Source organism: Euleptes europaea, chromosome 1 (assembly GCF_029931775.1).
Source record: "Euleptes europaea isolate rEulEur1 chromosome 1, rEulEur1.hap1, whole genome shotgun sequence".
Taxonomy (NCBI): domain Eukaryota; kingdom Metazoa; phylum Chordata; class Lepidosauria; order Squamata; family Sphaerodactylidae; genus Euleptes; species Euleptes europaea.
Window position 1 is genome coordinate 91,984,753 of NC_079312.1, and position 18,108 is coordinate 92,002,860.

General features: G+C 42.1%; 1 pseudogene; it reads left to right on the forward strand.

Annotated features, from left to right (window-relative positions):
* Positions 1–4,755, forward strand: part of LOC130475842 (40S ribosomal protein S9-like) — a 61,969-nt pseudogene extending 57,214 nt beyond the window's left edge.
* The last annotated feature ends 13,353 nt before the right edge of the window (positions 4,756–18,108 follow it).

The window sequence follows — 18,108 nt, forward strand, 5'->3', positions numbered from 1 at the left end:
TATGCCCCCTTGAAGTTCTCTTGGGTGTTCTCAGAATGAAAAGCTACTCTCAAAGGGTTATTAGGAATGAAGAAGTAGGGAGGGGGATATCCTTAACTGCTTCTCCGTCTGCTTTTCCCCCTCCTCTGAATCACCTCATGTGGCTTTTCCCACAGCAGAGTTTAAACTGTGTGTTTGTGAGAAATGTAAAAGGGGAGACATTACATGGAAATATCAGCAGGCAGAAGATAGTTAATTGAGTTTCTCTACTGTGATTCCCCCGTAAGGGAAGGTTCGCTGTGCAAAGGATGTCTTGTACAAGAGAGTCAATGAGAGAAGAGAAGATGAATCCCTATAGCCCTTTATATTATGGCTAGGGTTGCCAGCTCCCTGGAGATTTTGGGGGCAGAGCCTGAGGAGGGCGGGGTTTGGAGAGGGGAGGGACTTCAATGCCATAGAGTCCAAATGACAAAGCGGCCATTTTCTCCAGGGGAACTGATCTCTGTCATCTGGAGATCAGCTGTAATAGCAGGAGATCTCCAGCCACCACCTGGAGGTTGGCAACCCTAATTATGGGTCAAAGCTTGCTAGGGTTACCAGCCTGAAGGTGGAGACTGGAGTTCTCCTGGAATTACAACTGATCTCCAGACTACGGAGGCGAGTTCCCCTGGAGAAAATGGCAGTTTCAGAGGATGGAGTCTATGGCATCAAATACCCACCACACTTCCTCCCCTCCACAGGCTCTGCCCTCCCCAGGTACTGCACGACTCCTAAGTCTCCAGGAATTTCCCAAGCTGGTACTGGCAACACTGCAGCTGGCTCAGGTGAGAAAGAACAGCTATGCTGCTCCCAGCCACTTTTCTGAAGTAAACTGGCTTATGGTACTGCTGTGTGAGAAGGCCAGGAAGAGGCTAAGATAGGTGTGCCCTTCCCTTCTTCCCAATACAAAAGTTTTGAACAAATACCAATAATAATGACTTCATCTGGCACACTCTCTTGGCCCCTAGCAGAAGCAATTTTACTAGGTATTTCTGGCCCAAAGGTCCATGGCCAAAGCCACAGTGTCATTCCGGCTGTGCATTACTTAGCCCAGCACTAAATCCTAAATGCTGTGCCTTCAGGATTAGGCCCCGAGCATCCCTAATTTTTTTTTTCCCCTTCCAAGGGAACACTTATGCTTTTTGAAATACTTCAGTATTTTGAAATACTCCAAAATGCCACCTCAGTCATGTTATGGGGATGGACAGCAGCAGAGTCAGAAGGAAATTTAGCTTCGTTCACTCCATAAACCACCACCCACATGAGAAACTAATACCCAACCATTCATTTTCACTTGGCGCAGGCATTCGCTTCAAATGCCAAGGCTATTTTATGGAAAATGTTCCTTGAATGTTGATGCTTAATAACATGGAGCCGGTGTTCTGGTTCAGAAGGGCTCTCCCTTTTCGCCCCTTTAATGATCAAAACCACTTCAGACTCTGTCCTTGTGCACTCAATCAAGTTTTTCCCCCTTTTTAAGCAGTTGGTTTCTTGACATGTGCTCTGACTAAATCATTACATATTGCTATAAATGTACTAGCAGGGCTTTTTGACATGTTCCTTGACGTTACTCCTGCGGTTTCTACGTGCATATTTTCCAGCAGCATTAATGTAAATTGTCTGTACAAATCACTTCTGAATTACGGGCATGGCCGTTTTTTCTTTCTTTCATACAGCTTTTAAGCTGCCTCGATTTGCCTTGTAATCTTGCCTTGATTTGGCCATATAAAAGACATGATAGTGCAAGGTAGTGAGCATTAAAATGAAATAGTGAGAAGAATGGGCTTAGTAATCATTTCAGATATCTTGGTAGGCTTTGCGTAATAACCGTTAAAGAGACATATTCCCTAAACACGTTGATGTGATTTCCTTTCGTTTATCTGAGAAGTCATAACATTGGCCATTTCCATGTGGGTTATTTGCCTCAGATGTCCTCCCTAGCTCCCCCAAAGTATTGCGGTGCGCTCATGCAGTTCCTGTGGTTTCCCAGCTTTTCTCTGATTTTTCTCAGACCTTCTTTGCTGTGAAGTTTTGGGAAAGGCTGCAGTGAAACCTTGATGGCTGTTGTGTGGGTGGAAAAGTTTGGATTTCCCCACTGACGTGGCAGCCATTTTCCCTGACCTCGTCCTTCATCTTCTCTCCCAAGCTTTGATTAAAAATGGATAAGTCACTACCCCCATACATTGTGAGATACAAGGGGAACGGCATATTTCTACAAGGAAAGAGGCTAGAGACTTTTTAAAAAAAATGGAATCTGAGAATTCAGAGAATCGAATATACATATTGTTATTACGGTACATTGATGTGACAATATTCAATTGGAGATATTAAAAAGAAAATGAGAAAAGCCTCAGTGGCTCAAGGAAGGTGGAATGGCCACTGGTGGGGGACTGGGGCAGGGCAACTGTGAGGAAACCTGCCACTGTTTTATAGTTTGTGTTTTATTTATATTGCTTTTGATGTGTTTTTATAATTGTAAGCCGCTTTGAGTTCTGTAAAGGAGAAAGGTGGCGGGTTAAAACATTTATTAACAAATAATGAATAAACGTGGAAGCCCCACTGCTGCTGGGCTGTATTGGCAGCTGCAGCAGCAATGGGGAAACACCCATGCCTGTCCCAGTGTTGAAAGCACCATTGTCTTTTTAATAATTAGAAGGAACAGGCGCAAGTGGCATGGGCACCGGTGTAGGGGGTCACGCTGGCTCCTATGCGGCTCCGCTGCCCCCTTCGGATTGTTTGACAGATCTATCACATATGCTTGAAATCAGTCTTCCTCTTACATTTGATTTACCAACATTGAAAAGATTTTTATAAGCAACTGAGATCATGCCATTATGGCATCTTTTGCAACAACATGCTTAGTCATGACATGCTGGGTACCAGACTTGCTAAGGAATGAGGAAAATAAAGGTCAGTCAAAATCAATTGCTTTGGAGCAGAGGAAATGAGTGGGGGATTACTGTTGGGGGTATTTTGTGCTTTGGAAAATATGACTATCTTAATCTAATCCAAGTAACACACTGTACATAAATTCAGTATACAGTGTGCCATAGTACTGTTTAATTCCTGCCTTTAAAAAAAACACAGAATACCACACAACATTATAATATGAAATAACAGTCTAATTAAATTTTACTTCAATGGTTTTAGACAGAGATGTTCCACTGGGCCTATGATCGAGGGCAGCGATGATTGTATATCGGCCTCCCTGCTTGACCCTTCCAGGGTCATGACCTCTTGCTTTGTGCTGTGCCCCTGTTCTTGTTACTGTTATTTTGACCATTGCTGCTGCTGCTGCTGCTTGTTCACCTAATGTTAAGGGGATAACTGAGGACACCATCTTTTCATTATTTTAGACAAATTGCTAATTCAAGTTTTAAAGTCTTATACTGGTTTGTAACTTCTTGTTTTTATTTAATGATATGGAATATTGTTAAGTTGCTCTGAACCTGACTTTTGTTGGGAAAGAGCGAGATAAAAGTCAAATGGATGGATGGATGGATGGATGGATGGATGGATGGATGGATGAATAATATTTGGTCTAAACTGAATCTATTAAATGGAAATACAAGAGTGAAATCGTATACCTTTTCCAGCCGTTGTAGCCGGTGGTGCCAAGAGGCCTGGTCTCAGTCTCTTTAGGCCAGAATGCATGTTGCAAGGAGTTGGGTGTATCAGAAGGCATGTCTCACCCCTAGGCGGCCCTTGACCAGGAGTTAAAGCTGATTGGTGAGTATGGACTGCCGAACAAGCACAAAGTACAGCGAGTGAAGTTCACCTTGGCCAAGATCTGCAGAGCTAACCGAGAGCTGCTCATCCTGGATGAGAAGGATCAGAGGCGCCTTTTTGAGGGTAATGCCTTGCTACGCCATCTCGTCAGAAGTGGGGTGCTGAATGAGGGCAAGATTAAATTGGATTACATCCTGGGCCTGAAAATTGGGGATTTCCTGCAATGACGTCTCCAAACCCAGGACTTCAAGCTGAGCCTGGCCAAATCCATCCATGCCTGGGTGCTCATCTGCCAAAGACACATCCACATAAGGAAGCAGATGGTGGACATCCCTTCTTTCATTGTCCACCTGGATTCTCAGAAGCATATTGACTTCTCCCTCTGTAGAGATTTATGAAATCATGTTAATTGGCCGCTGGGCACACCCTAGCCATTTTAATATTGGTTCCACAGAACCCTGATTCTTGCCATATTGAAATATTGGTCATAACAAATTCTAGGTCTATGGAAATGCTCCTGGCCAAAGTCTCCTGACTGTATAGTGACCTAATGACCTCAGTGTAGCAGCCTTAAAGGGATTAGCTTCTTTTAATCTCATCATTCTATGTAACAGACAGCCAATGTTTGCTCAAGGATGCTGGCTACCAGAGGAATGTGTCATTGTCTTCTCTATGCCTTGATCTCATTAATCATTAATCTTGGTATGCCTTATTTTAGTTCCATTGTGTAATCACTGACTGACATTTGCTATTCCATTGTAATATTCCTTAATAAAACTGAGAGATCACTGGGGCAATTCAGATTGATCTCGGGAACTCAAGACACTGTATGCATCTTCCCTCAAAGCACCATGCGTGCTTTCCCCAAGGCCCTTTCGGGGTGCCTTCCCTTCATCCCTCTGTTCGCCGTATGGTGGTGGCCATCCAGGATGTGTCAAGAGGAAGAATGCCAAGAAGGGCCAGGGCGGTGCTGGCAGTGGGGATGATGATGATGATGATGAGGATTAAGCTGTGGAGTGGGAGGGGGGGAGAGCATGCCTGCCTTACTGTATAATTACACAATACAAATACTTGTGGGAAAGGAAAAAAAAGATTGAAATAGTATACCTATTTTAGGATATGACGGAAGTGGTTTCGTATTAGAAACCACTTCCTGCTGGCAACCCTTGTTGCCCCACTGCCACTCTGAGTGGCTGTAGGACAAAGATTAAAAGTTGGCATTGTGTGCACTGTGACATCACTTCTGGGGAAAACCCAGAAGTGACATTGGGTGGCTCTAGGAATCGTGGAAAGGTTATGGTTTGCCTGGAAGAGACATCATAGTACATGAGATGCCATGTACCCCAGCCCATCTCCCTACCCTCAAGCTCCAGGCACAGCCTGGCAACTCAAGTAGCAGTAGGTCAGGCTGCAAAGTGACCGGAACCAGTTGTGCAGTGGTTAACACTGGACTGGGCCAGGCTGGGCTGAGCTGCGTGGTAGCCACTGTTGGGCCAGGCTGAGTTCTGTCGCTAGTGGGTTTCTGGTAGTTGTTGCTGGGCCTGTTCCTGACAAGTCCTCCTCCATCAGAGGACTTGACAGTATAGGGAGGTTGGACCTTTTCTAGATCTATTTTGGCTTCCTTATCCATTCTTGCTCCCCCTATGGCTTTGTGTTACAGAAACCAAGGTTTGGCAATATTGTTGTGGCTGCCTAGCAATTCCCAACAGCCACTCAGAGTTCAGCAGGCATTCTTTTCTTAAAGCCATGGGTATTGTTTCTGTTATTTTGGGGAGTTTTAATCCCTTGATGTATTTTATTTTTTAGCTTTTAGATTTTTATGCAACCCTGGAATTTCCTTGAGGTTTGTGGAGAATCCCGCGGTCTGTCCCTAGCTCCATTTTGTGGTTCTACTGATCTTATCCTCAGTATGGTGCTGTTTGGAAATAGATATATTGATATGAAAGCAGAGTAGCAGAGATGGTAAATGTATTCTGTGCATCTCATGAGTTTAAAAGGGACAGTGGACTTCCAAAAATTAATTAAAGGCCTTGTACAATCCATGAAATGGATGCATGCAGAAAGCATTGCCATGCTCCAGATGAATGTAATTATCACATGGTCCTGTGAAACTGTCATCATTCTTGGTCTTCTCAGTTTTGAGGAATGATATGTCTGGCCCTATTTACATCATTGTGGCAAACAAGGGTGGAGCTCACTCTCTGGGCATGTATGCTGGATAAACCAAAACTGGTGAATGACAGGCATTAATATATTTTTCCCAGCTTGGTTCCCACTGCCTATTATCTCATGGGAGAAGCAGCAGTGATTTGTGAGGATGGATTCCATGTAGTGCTAGGAAGTTTCACCTACCTTAAAGAAGAGAGAGAGAGAGAGAGAGAGAGAGAGAAAGATAAAGAGAGAGGTGAAATTGCTGAACAAGATCAGACTAGTGGTCCACCTAGAACAACATTCTGTGTGCTCCCTGAAGCTGGTCAGCTTAAAATTTTAAAACATCATCACGTTGTTAGGTATGTTATGAAAACAGAGCTCCTAAATCATATGGAGCACTGTCACAGCATGGACTATGGAGAAGGATGAAGAAGCATGTATGTCCATGAGCGTATCAGTACAGATAATCTGAACCAGTGGTTCTATCCATAATAATGTTAATAGGTAGTGAGTGTCCATGCCAAACTGGTATACCATACAATAGGACTATATGGAAAACAGAGTTTCTAAAGTAATATATTGATTTTATAATCATTCCCTGTCTCTGGGAATTGTAGTTCTGTGAGGGGTTAGAGATGGTAGCTGAGAGTTCTCGGGATCATCAGCAAGCTAAAATTCCCAGAGTTCTTTAGGTGAAGTTAAGACAGCAAACAAATATTGAGCCATTAGACTGATTGACTGTGCATCCCTGAACCACCCAGCCTTATTAGGGGTAAACCATTATCAATAAAGAAACAGCAACCACAGCCTTGGAACACAATGTCTAATGTCCTCTATGTATCACTTATGCATCACTTATGCAAAACGTTGGTATGAAGATATTTTTAACAGTATATGAGCCTGCAGGGAGGGAAGGCAGCATGGTATAGCCCAATCTCGTCAGATATTGGAAGCTAAGCAGGGTCAGCCTTGGTTAGTATTTGGATGGGAGACCACCAAGGAATACCAGGGTTGCTATGCAGAGGAAGGCACTGGCAAACCACCTTGTTGCCTTGAAACCCCCATAAGGGGTCATCATAAGTCACCTGCGACTTGATGGCACTTTCCACAAACACAATTAAAACATGTGCCACAATTAAAACATGTGACATGAAGGATAGCCCTTCTCATGGTGTCTCTATACAATCTAAAATATAAAACTTTGATAATTTAGTTCTACTTAATATGAAGCTAGGATTTTAACCTATGTATACTTTACAATATGCTAACATAAATCACATGAAAATTGGGAGCAGATGTTATATAGTCAGAGTAGCTGGGATTATCGTGCTTAGATTGTGCTTTCATGGAAAATACCCACAGCAGCGTTTGAAACATGCTTTACATATAGAGTAATGTGGCTACTTGAAACGAATATTTATGCGTTGGCTATTTTATTACTAGAGGTAACTCATCTTGTTGGTCTGGTTTTCAGATGAGTCAGACTAAATGTACAGATGGTTTGGCTGGAGAAATATTTTCCAGTACCTGACCATTTGTAATTGTCTCTGTCCCCTGGGTACGACCTTTTCTCACATGGTTCACAGAAACCTTTCCCATTCAATTTCTGGAGATTATTCTATTTTTTCCCCCAAATGAAATTAAAAATAGGCAAGTTCTCCTCAGCTTGCAGCATAATCATACTTGCATAAACCCCGCTATTATTCCAAGCTTGATGACAAGCACTCAGGCGGGCAAAGAACCACATGGTGCTCCCCCTGACATCGTCAGAAGAGCCATGTGGTTCTTGAAGCTCCCAACCCAATTTGCCTGCTTTCCTGCTGTAGCCATGGATGCGTCAGCCAAGCAGATGGCTGTAGTGGGATGGTGGTGGGCCAATCAGGCGAGCAGTGGTCAGTGGGCCAGCTGACCAGTCAGCCTGATAGCTGGCTGGTGGAAAGGAAGAAAACTCCCATCATTTCTGGCTTGAAACTATGTTTCCCATTATGCACTGGGAATTTCAGTGAATGATGGAACAAATCAGGTGCAGGAAGGATAGAAAGAGGTTTTTCTTTCTTCTTCCCAGCCAGCCAGATGTCTGGCTAACTGACTCCCCCACCATCACAGCAGCGCAGTAATAGGAAGTAAGAGATGGAGAAGGAAAGAGGGGGGGGGGAAGGAGGATGAGGAGAACTGGAAGGTGGTCTTTTCCCACTTGGATGTACCACTAAGGTTGCCAACCAGTCTTGATAAAAATGTCCTAGCCCTTTGTTAAATGGGCAGAAATGGGCAGTCAAAGCTTTTAATGGCATAAGGGTAAATGGCATCACATGTTTAATAACATTAAAAAGGTAAAAGTAGTCCCCTGTGCAAGCACCAGGTCAATACTGACCCATGAGGTGATGTCATATCATGACATTTACTAGGCAGACTATGTTTATGGGGTGGTTTGCCAGTGCCTTCCCCAGTCATCTACACTTTACCCCCAGCAAGCTGGGTACTCATTTTACCAACCTCGGAAGGATGGGAGGCTGAGTCAACTTTGAGTCGGCTACCTGAAACGGACTTCTATCGGAATAGAACTCAGGTTGTGAGCAGAGCTTGTACTGTAACTTACCACTCTGCACCATGGGTCTCCTCTTATAACATTAACCCTGGACCTTTTTCTCCAGCTCTGTTGGAAACCACATGCACCATCCAAGCTAGAGATTTTTGGGACCCATGAAATTTGTCTCATGAAGTGTGAAATTTAGTGGCATCGCTATTAAATGATGGTTTTCCCTTTCAGTGGAAAAAGGCAAATCTCTGCTGAACTTTAAAATCAATCACAGTTTGGAGAATGTATGACCAAGCCCCTTGAGAATGCCAATGTGGTTATATAGCTGGATCAAAGAAAGCATAAAAGGCAAGAAGTCTTCCTTTTAAAAAAGTGTAAGTCTTGCTTGTTTTAGAACAAACAGCAGCGCAATCTTTGGCAAAACAACATTTAAGCTGACAATAAGCAATCAGGAAAAATAAAGGATTTTAGGATCATTGGCAATAGGAATAGGATGTTAGAAAAGCTGAACATTCAGTCTAAGTGAGCAGGGCTCTTATATTCTTAAAACAGAGCTATTCTACCCATTCCTAGAGATGGTAGACTGACAGCAGATTCTAGGCTGTACCACTGCAGCTTTGAAGAGGAGGAGTGTTAGATTTGAAGGGTGTGTGTGTGTATCATGTTTCCCACATACAATAATTCCATGAAGATAATTTCAGAGGGTAGCCATACTGGTTTGCAGTAGAACAGTTAGATTTGCGTAATAATAATTCTCTAAATGTTATAAACTAGCACTTCAGTATAAAGGAGCAGCCCTGTCCCTGAACTATTTGTTTAGCACATGGAAGATTTTTAAAACATGGGAAGACATCAAAAATGACCCTCTCACCATTCTAGGATTCAGAGTCCTGCTGTTTGATTCTGTGTATTGTGCAGAGCTGTTCCCAGCAGCAATTTATATGGAAGAGCCTTTTTAATTCAAGTACATTTCTCAAAATATTTGGCCCCCTAGAAAATTCCTTTGCAAAATACTCCTATTGATAAGGCCACGTGTGGATAATTTGCAGTGTTTATTAGGATATGATAAATCACAGCTTATGAAGTTCATATGTTAAAAGAATTTATTTACTTCACTTGTTCAAGACAAGGACTATTTTATATATCATTGGATCTTTGAGATTTTACAATAAAATTAAATACACCTCCTTCCACTAACGAATGGATGGGGGAAGGATGAGAGAAAATAGATAAAAAGCATTCAAAGGGAAGGGTCAGATGAAAATTAAGAAACTGGGGAAACAGTGGTTGTCTTTTTATTGGTGAATAGTGGCTGTAGCAGGAGAATGATTCAGATAAGAGCATCCAGCATCATTTTCTTGACCTGAAAAACAATCTCTCTGTAGCTGCTCTTTGTCCCACTAGGGCAAATGTTCAGCACACCAATATAATATCTGTATGCATGCCCCCAGAGGCAAATAGTAGTTATTCAACAACATTTTGCTTCAGGAAAGCTGTGCAAAGGGAAGGATTAAGGCTTTCATCTCTTATTACATCTCCCTGATCCAAATAGGGTCCCCACACAGTTGCCGTTTACAAAGAAAAATGTTAGGAAGATCCAAACACAAAAACACCTAGTACCTCCTCTAGTTTGAGTCTCCCAGTCAGTTTTATCAACTTAATTGCCTAGACTGGGTTTTAACTCTGCCAAAGTTAGAACTTAATTGTTAAAGTCACTATATTCATAGGAAAAGGAGAGCACGTGATTAAATAGAAAGGTTAATATGGAATTACTTTTTTTTGTTGCCTTGTAGTAATAGTCTCTGTGCCAGGTTTCTGTTGTAGACTGCTGTTGCTTCTAGCTTTCCTATTTGTGCAGACTCTTATTTATTTATTCAAATATTTATACCCTGCCTTTCCTCTTGGCTTGAGGTAGCTCTTCATATGTGATGATTTTCCTGCTCTCTGTACAGGAAAAAATGTGTACTCATGCACTGTATGAGGGGGTAGAGCTGCAACTCTGCCAAAGTTATAGTACAATCACAAGAAGAAAAAGAAGAGTTGGTTTTTATATGCCAACTTTCTCTACCACTTAAGGGAGAATCAAACTGGCTTGCAATCACCTTCCCTTCCCCTCCCCACGACAGACATTCTGAGGTAGGTGGGGCTGAGAGAGTGTGACTAGCCCAAGGTCACCCAGCTGGCTTCCTGTGTAGGAGTGGGGAAACCAATCCGGTTCACTAGATTAGAGTCCACTGCTCATGTGGAGGAGTGGGGAATCAAACCCAGTTCTCCAGATTAAAGTCCACAGCTCTTAACCACTACACCATGCTGGCTCAAGGAATGAAAGTAAGATTCTAGGCTGAGTGCAAGGAGTTTGGTGTTTTCCCTTTCTCAAACATGTGTCCACCTCTTCAAATTATATACGGAGATGGAGATCCTAGTTAGGGGGCAACCAAGTTCTTTGAAATTATCTACCCAAGAGAACCTCTCTGAACCCAAGCCTGTCGTCTTCTAGAAAATGTCAAAAGCAGTAATACAGCAACATTACATTTGAATCAGTTTGACACAGGAGCCAGTTACTTGAGGGTGAGGTGGGCTTTGCGTTGCTGGAGTTTTCAAGCAAAGGCTAGTGGACAGCCATCTGTCAGGGATGTCCTAACACTAGATTTCCTGGATTGAACAGTAGATAGGAACAGATGGTCTGTTAGACCCCTTCCAACTCTGCTTCTGTGGAACTCAAAGCAATCAAGTACAGTCCCAAAGATCCAGTGGTCCTTTTCAGTTGATAGAAGGCACTTGCCTCCTGCTGTAGCCTACTGAGCTATCCAAACTGCTATTATTGGGAGAAACCTCAGGAACAGCATGAGGAGCCAATTGAGGGTCTCCAATGAAATGGGGAAATCAGCTAAAATCTCCCTCCCTTCCATTGGCAAAAATTGATATATATATATTCTGCCAACTGAGGATAACAGTTCATGTGTTTTAGTAAGTTGTTCCTAGTTCATGAAAGTTCATGCTACATAAATAAATGCCAAAATAGAGAATTGTTTCTACATTTGTAAAGAGAAGTATCAGAATCTGCATTAAATGAGCCAAATGGCAGCTGTAGAACTTTCCATGATACAGTTTGCTAAATACATACTTATAATGGTAACTGATACACTGCATAGCTATTCCTCTCTTTTTTTGTGTACAGTTTTTGGAAGTAGCAACTACCGATACAATACTGTACTTTGGAGCAATTCCTTCAAGAATTATTTTTGCACGTCTCACGTAATGTATGCAGGTCATAAGTTGAAACTTACTTTTAAAAAAGAAAACTAAGGAGGATGTACAGAAGACTGAAGACAATGGCTTGGATCCACTGATAATTTCTGCAAATAGAAGGGATTTTTATTCACAGAACATGACTTTCTCTCCTTCCCCCTCCTGCTGCAGCTCAAAATGCCAGACAAATGCTGCTCCTGGGGAACCCCCAAGAACAGCATGAGGGGGGAGTCAGAGGTCTGGTACAAGATGGGGAAATCAGCAAAAAAAATGCCCCCTTCTGTCAGCAGATATGTTTGGCAAGAGCCAGTCCACCATTCTTTCATTCATTTAATTTATCTTAGGCAAGTAAAAAATAAATAAAAATATATAAATCACAGAAAGTTTAAAACAGCTAGCAGCAATTTGATACTCCTGCCCCCATGAACCAACAGCCTACAGAAGCCATCTCTTTAAAGAAAACTTGAGCTTAATGTGCTAAAGATAGCATGAAATGTTATGATATTTTTGGTCTGATGGAATTAGGGTTGCCAAGTCCCTCCTGGCAAATGGTGGGCGATCTGGGGGGGGGACAGGTACAGGGGGCGGTGATTGGCGCACCTGTGATGATGTCACTTCTGGTCTAATGTGGAAGCGCCGGCATCACACCAGGGGGATGCTCTAGCAGTTGCCCCCAAAACTCTATGGTTTCCATAGAGTTTTGAGGAGAGTGATAGAGCATCCTTACATTGCACCAGAGTGACATGATCACGGGTTGCGCCAGAAGTGACGTTATCATGTTTGTGTGTCATTTCCAAGGTGGTCTGCCTCATATCCCTGTGGCAGGTTAAGTGAAAATGAGGAGGATGGGGTTTGGGGAGGGGAGGAAATTCAATAGAGTATAATTCCATATAGTCCTCCTTCCAAAGGGGCCATTTTCTCCAGGTGAACTGATCTCAGTCACCTGGAGATCAGTTGTAATCCCAGGAGGCCTCCAAATTATTTTGAAAATAATTTTTTTAGGTATAAGGATTCTTTCTTTTTACAAACGAAAGGAGTAGCGATGGGCGCGGCTTGCGCCCCGTCGGTGGCCAATGTATATATGATCGCATTTGAGGACACTTGGATGAGCCACTCCATCTTCCGGGAACATGTTCTTTATTAAAATATTGTCGAAGGCTTTCACGGTCAGAGTTCATTGGTTCTTGTAGGTTATCCGGGCTGTGTAACCGTGGTCTTGGAATTTTCTTTCCTGACGTTTCGCCAGCAGCTGTGGCAGGCATCTTCAGAGTAGTAACACTGAAGGACAGTGTCTCTCAGTGTCAAGGGTGTAGAAAGAGTAATATATAGTCAGAAAGGGGTTGGGTTTGAGCTGAGTATTGTCCTGCAAAAGTATTGTCCTATAAGTATCAAGATAATGTGCTAATGAGGGTATGGTATGTTAATATGGAACCATTGTATCCTGAAGTGATCTGTTAATGTGTGTAATCCAAAACTAATCTGTATGGCTATTGTTGAATGTTGTCTTTGTCTGGAGGTTTTTCAGGGCAGGAAGCCAAGCCTTATTCATTCTTAAACTCTCCTCTTTTCTGTTAAAGTTGTGCTGATGTTTGTGAATTTCAATGGCTTCTCTGTGCAATCTGACAAAATAGTTGGTAGAATTGTCCAGTCTTTCAGTGTCTTGGAATAAGACCCTGTGTCCTGTTTGTGTCAGTCCATGTTCAGCCACTGCTGATTTCTCAGGTTGGCCAAGTCTGCAGTATCTTTCATGTTCTTTTATCCTTGTTTGTATGCTGCGTTTTGTGGTCCCGATGTAAACTTCTCCACAGCTGCAAGGTATACGATATACTCCTGCAGAGGTGAGGGGGTCTCTTTTGTCTTTTGCTGATCGTAGCATTTGTTGTATTTTCTTGGTGGGTTTAAACACTGTTTGTAGGTTATGTTTTTTCAAAAGTTTCTCCATCCTATCAGTGACTCCTTTAATAAATGGCAAGAATACCTTTCCTATGGGAGACTGTTTTTCTTGAGTTTTCTGATTTTTGTTTGGTTCAATGGCCCTTCTGATTTCATTCTTGGAGTAGCCGTTTGCTAGCAGTGCGTGATTTAGATGGTTAGTTTCTTCCTTGAGAAACTGTGGTTCACAGATCCGTCTTGCACGGTCCATTAATGTTTTGATTATTCCTCTTTTCTGTCGGGGGTGGTGGTTGGAGTTTTTGTGTAAGTAGCGATCTGTGTGAGTTGGTTTCCGGTAGACCTTGTGACCTAACTGAGAGTTTATTTTACGGATGACAAGGGTATCAAGAAATGGGAGTTTACCCTCAATTTCCTTTTCCATGGTAAACTGAATGTTTGGATGGATATTATTAAGATGGTTTAAAAAGTCCATTAATTTTTCTTCACCATGGCTCCAAATAGTAAATGTATCATCTACAAACCTGAACCAGACTGTAGGTTTGTAAGGTGCCGATTCTAATGCTGTCTTTTCAAAATATTCCATGTAAAAGTTTGCTATTTCAAATCTACTTTTCACGTGGCAGGAAACTACTGAATGCCATACCTTGTTAGAACAGTGTTTCTTTTCAAGAAATTCTTGATTTTTATGTTAATCTGCAGTCATTTGCAGCATTGTTTCAACTGTTACTATGAGGGGTATATCCTAACCCCATAGCTCATCAACACTAGATTTTTAAGGCAGGTGGTTAATCAGGAGAGGTGTTTGCAGGTTTATATGCTTCCCTATTCAAGCAATGTTCCTGTTTGCAGAAAGACAACATTCCAATGACAGCCAGACTGATTCTTTCTCTCATGTATAGTAGTTTTTCTTTCTTTCTTTGTTTCTCCCCTGTTCTTAGACAGAGGTGTTGAACAATAAAATCATAAAACTTAAATAAGACCCATCTCTAAAAACACCTCCCTTCGACTCTTCTCTGCAGCCTCCAAAAAACGAGCAACAAAATAAGTACACTGAGGGTCAGAGTCCTCTAAGAGGAACTGAACCTTTTGCTCCAAAGTTGCTTGAGAAAATGTGGAACATTTGTTAAAACATGGTATAATCCATTTTAGTCCTAAATTAGTACACGTAAGGACACTGCAAAAGGAGGAAATATTTCAACAGACCCGGAGATTGGAAACACTTCGGAACAAGAAAGCACATCTACTTTGTTCTTTAACTTTTCTACTGCGATGCAGAGACACTGGAACCATCTTTTCTCACAAGTAAAAGAATCTTTAAAACTTCACGAGCTAACCGCATTTATGACCATCTAGAACGGGCTCTCTTACGAGAGAGAATTCACACTACCCGCAGAGAACTTGCTGCCACAGACAAGGAGTTGTTTTCCTTACATATCAATACTAGCCACAAAATGAGAAGCCATGATTGGGACAAGATTGATAATCTCACCTACAGAAAAATGGAACAGGGGTTAACCAGCCATACTTCCAGACAGAAGCAAAAGTTTAACAAATTACAGGAAAGAAGACAGAACAGTCCAAAACTTGACAACAAACGGATTATCTTCAATCTGACAGACCGACAACTCTCACCTGAAGAAACTTCCATCTTAGCTAAGGGAGGAAACTTTGCAGTCACTCCCACCCAAATTCCAGTGGAAGACATCATTGCAAATGTAGAATCTGCCATTCGTAATCTACCTGAAGAAGATGCTGAGGAAATAAGAGGAGAGACAGCAAGAATTCTACGAAAAGCAAAGCCCCCTGCTAGCAATATAACACGCAAGGAGAGAAACGCCATCAAGACCCTCAATGCAGATCCAGAAATCATTATTCTACCAGCTGACAAAGGCAATGCCACAGTGATCATGAAAACAGAAGAATACAAAAAGAAGATTGAGGAACTTCTGGACCCTGCCACATACAAAAAACTAAAACGAGATCCAACTTGCAAAATTACCAGGAAAACTAGCATTCTGATCAAGAATTCCACTCTTCATCCCGACACACACAGAAAACTATGCAAGACTGAAGCACAACCACCACGATTATATGGACTACCTAAAATTCATAAGGATTCCGTTCCACTCCGACCCATCGTGAGTGCCATTGGTTCCCCAACATATGAATTAGCTAAATATTTGACCACCCTCCTACAGGACCACATTGGAAAAACCACTTCTTACATCAAAGATTCAACTCACTTCATCAACAAAATCAGTCCGTTAAGACTCAATCCAAAGGATATATTAATCAGTTTTGATGTTGTATCCCTCTTTACCAAGGTTCCAGTTAAAGACACAATCTCATTGATTAACCAGATTTTTCCAGAAGATATAACAGCCTTATTTCACCATTGTTTGACAACAAGTTATTTCCTATGGGATCAAGAATTTTATGAACAGATTGATGGAGTAGCTATGGGAAGTCCACTCAGTCCAGTAATAGCAAACTTTTACATGGAATATTTTGAAAAGACAGCATTAGAATCAGCACCTTACAAACCTACAGTCTGGTTCAGGTTCGTAGATGATACATTTACCATTTGGAGCCATGGTGAAGAAAAATTAATGGACTTTCTAAACCATCTTAATAATATCCATCCAAACATTCAGTTTACCATGGAAAAGGAAATTGAGGGTAAACTCCCATTTCTTGATACCCTTGTCATCCGTAAATCAAACCTTCAGTTAGGTCACAAGGTCTACCGGAAACCAACTCACACAGATCGCTACTTACACAAAAACTCCAACCACCACCCCCGACAGAAAAGAGGAATAATCAAAACATTAATGGACCGTGCAAGACGGATCTGTGAACCACAGTTTCTCAAGGAAGAAACTAACCATCTAAATCACGCACTGCTAGCAAACGGCTACTCCAAGAATGAAATCAGAAGGGCCATTGAACCAAACAAAAATCAGAAAACTCAAGAAAAACAGTCTCCCATAGGAAAGGTATTCTTGCCATTTATTAAAGGAGTCACTGATAGGATGGAGAAACTTTTGAAAAAACATAACCTACAAACAGTGTTTAAACCCACCAAGAAAATACAACAAATGCTACGATCAGCAAAAGACAAAAGAGACCCCCTCACCTCTGCAGGAGTATATCGTATACCTTGCAGCTGTGGAGAAGTTTACATCGGGACCACAAAACGCAGCATACAAACAAGGATAAAAGAACATGAAAGATACTGCAGACTTGGCCAACCTGAGAAATCAGCAGTGGCTGAACATGGACTGACACAAACAGGACACAGGGTCTTATTCCAAGACACTGAAAGACTGGACAATTCTACCAACTATTTTGTCAGATTGCACAGAGAAGCCATTGAAATTCACAAACATCAGCACAACTTTAACAGAAAAGAGGAGAGTTTAAGAATGAATAAGGCTTGGCTTCCTGCCCTGAAAAACCTCCAGACAAAGACAACATTCAACAATAGCCATACAGATTAGTTTTGGATTACACACATTAACAGATCACTTCAGGATACAATGGTTCCATATTAACATACCATACCCTCATTAGCACATTATCTTGATACTTATAGGACAATACTTTTGCAGGACAATACTCAGCTCAAACCCAACCCCTTTCTGACTATATATTACTCTTTCTACACCCTTGACACTGAGAGACACTGTCCTTCAGTGTTACTACTCTGAAGATGCCTGCCACAGCTGCTGGCGAAACGTCAGGAAAGAAAATTCCAAGACCACGGTTACACAGCCCGGATAACCTACAAGAACCAATGTTCTTTATTATTTTCGTTATATAGATGATTTGTTTTGTATTCTGAATACAGCTGACGCCTTTGATTCCGTTCTCTCAGTTCTCAATTCTTTAAATCCTAACCTTAAATTCACAGGGCTTTATGACAAACAGGCAATTGCCTTTTTAGATCTATGGGTCTTTAGGACCCTGGAGAACACTGTTGCCATGAAACCCTATCGTAAACCCACCGACGTGGGCGCAGGGCTGCATTTTGCCTCAAATCATCCTCTGCATTTGCGCCGTAACCTACCTTTCAGCCAACTTCTTAGGCTGAAAAGAAATTCTACGTTCACATCAGACTTCCGTCCAGCAGCACGAGATCTATGCTGCACATTAAAATTGCGGGGGTATGATGACTCCGTTCTGTCTTCAGCCCTCGCCAGAGTGGCTCTTAAGGATAGGGAATCTCTTTTGGAACCGTCCCTGGCTCAACAAGAGGATTCTACTGGCATTTTTGCCTCCCTTCAATTCAACCATTTAACCCATGAGATCCAACGCATTATTAGACGCCATTGGCACATTTTGTTCAATATTCCAGGCTGCTCCAAACCACCCACTTTTGGTCTGAGAAAGACCAAAGCACTACGTAATTTCTTGGTTTGTACTGATAGCCCTGTGAGTAAACCAAGAGTTAACATTCGAGGTCACTACAAATGTGGCACATGCGCGATGTGCCCCTTCAGCCTCCCCATTAAGGAGGTCAGCTCATCCAG